General features: G+C 46.3%; 1 pseudogene; it reads left to right on the top strand.

Moving 5' to 3' along the window:
- The first annotated feature begins 519 nt into the window (after positions 1–519).
- The window catches only part of LOC143032637 (uncharacterized), a 10,139-nt pseudogene continuing 8,158 nt past the window's right edge, over positions 520–2,500 (top strand).

The raw sequence follows: 2,500 nt of genomic DNA, 5'->3' as shown, positions 1-2,500 counted from the left end.
AAATCATCATCTGTATAAAAAAACCATTAGGGGTACGTAATTTTTTAGTCTGTACTCACCTATGTTGAATGATTTTGGTGTCTTGGTATCTTGTACTTCTTTCACACAATCATGAGGTAACACTAACTTTCACTGTCTTTATACACACGTTTCCCCCTCCCTCCTCCCCCCACCCCTCAATGCCTTTAAGACTCGTACTTCAAAAATCAGACCATGTATGTTGTGATCTTACAAACACACACACACACACACACACACACACACACACACACACGACGAGGTGGTAGAAAAATTACACGAATAGTGCCTGTGATTACAACCACAACAAGTGCAAAAAACAGAAAAAAGGTTAAGCCGAGATCTCGCATTCACAGTGAAGTGCCACGCGTTTGGTACAGCCTACCCTCCCTCCTGCTGTCTAACGTTACCTCCTTAACCAACAAAATGGAGGAAGTGATCGAAACAGTACGTTCTACAGGATGTGACATGATGGCAATTACTGAAGCGTGGAAAATTGTGCCTGAAATGTGTAATATTGAAAACTTTGTACTATTTCACCACCTCAGAGTGAACCGTGTTGGTGGTGGTGTAGCATTGTTCTGTCGTGCGGACCTCAACCCTTCACACCTCAGGGTTGATATTCCCGAGGGAGTTGAGGTTCTGTGGGTGAGGATTAACCCCCGCCTTCACCCCCGCCACACCGCGTCCATTATTATGTGTGTGGTCTATCATCCTCCACGTGCACACACCGCCGCTCTCCTTTCCGATCACATTATTGAGACCGCTGACTCCCTCCGATTGAAATACCCTGCTGCAAAGCTGGTCATTTGTGGGGACTTTAATCGGCTAGACACAAGTGAGATTCTACATCAATTAAGTCTTACTCAGGTGGTGAACTTCCCCACCCACAAGCAAACTACTCTCGACCTTATCATGACCGACATGGCTCAACAGTACTCCCCTCCCAGACCTCTCCCCCCCATCGGCAGGAGTACCCACATCACCATCCAGTGGTCGCCAGCACCCAGCAATGCCATCCGTAGAACTAAGGTCACTCGACACCACCGCCCCATGCCTGACTCGGCCATGAGGGAGTTTGGGAGGTGGATAGTGGAGTATCCCTGGACGGAGGTTCTGGAAGCCGAGGACGTGGAAACCAAGTGGAAAAACTACTCAACAACCACTACTGAAGCTTTCCACTTTTTTTTCCCGGTCAAGGACTTCTCCGTGAACCGATCAGACGCCCCCTGGATGACCCCCCGTATTAAGCGTCTAATTAAACAACGCAACAAGGCATATTACACTGATCGACCCCTCTTCAGATCCCTCAGAAATAAAGTAATCAATGAGATAATTATTGCAAATTATTCGTACTACGATAATAAATTATAACACCTCAAAACACTATATAACTGTCAGTGGTTTAGTAAGATCAAAGCTCTCTTAGGGCTACTAATTATTCTAGCCTCTCACCTGCCCTGCGCTTCACACTTACCACCTGACTTAGCTGCTCAAGAGATTAACACTCACTTCGCCTCTATCTGCCAGACCTTACCCCCCCTTAACTTCTCCGGCCTACCTGCCTACCTCCCCTCTCCCTCACCCCCTGCCCCTGTCCAGAAAGCTGACGTTGCCACTAAACTAAGTAAATTAAAGTATAACAGATCTACAACACCTTCTGATCTACCTATCAAAATCTACAAAGAATTTGCCCCAGAACTTGCCCTCCCACTTTCCTCCATAATTAATGCTTCACTGAGTCAAAACTCCTGCCCCAGTGATTGGAAAATTTCATATATCACTCCCATCCCCAAATGTCCGAACCCACAGTCACTAAGCGACCTTAGACCTATTGCTATCACCCCAATCCCAAGCCTTATATGTGAGGGTTTTGTTTTTAACTCAGTATACAACAAAATTAAAGATCAAATCGATATAAAACAGTATGGCAACATGAAATCCTCCTCCACAACTCACTATCTTGTTAATCTTCTGGACTTCTTGCACAGCCACTTAGACAAGCGCAATACTTCTCTAGCCTTGACCTTTATTGACTTCAAGAAAGCGTTTGACCTTGTTGACCATAACATTATCATCTCCAAAGCCATACAACTGGGGATCCAACCACACTTGGTAGCATGGCTAGCCGACTTCCTGACCGGACGTCAACAGGTAGTGAGGTACCAGGGAACGACATCCTCCCTCCACCCTCTAACATGTGGGGTCCCTCAAGGGACCAAGATGGGACCACTGTGCTTCCTCATCCTCATAAATGACGCATTAATGGACACCCAACATAGATGGAAATACGTCGATGACTGTACAGTTGGCATTCCCATCAACACCAGGCAGCCTGACTTTTCTCCACTACAAAACATCCTAGACAACCTCAAAACGTGGACTGAGAGCAGGAATGTGACAGTTAACCACAACAAGACCGTGGTCATGCATGTTTGTACATCCAAACAGGCGGTGGCACCACCTCAACTGTCATTAGGAA

Source organism: Oratosquilla oratoria, chromosome 14 (genome assembly GCF_046742065.1).
Source record: "Oratosquilla oratoria isolate Oo_2021 chromosome 14, ASM4674206v1, whole genome shotgun sequence".
Taxonomy (NCBI): domain Eukaryota; kingdom Metazoa; phylum Arthropoda; class Malacostraca; order Stomatopoda; family Squillidae; genus Oratosquilla; species Oratosquilla oratoria.
Note: the sequence above shows the minus strand (reverse complement) of the source record. Positions and strands in the feature narration are given on the sequence as shown.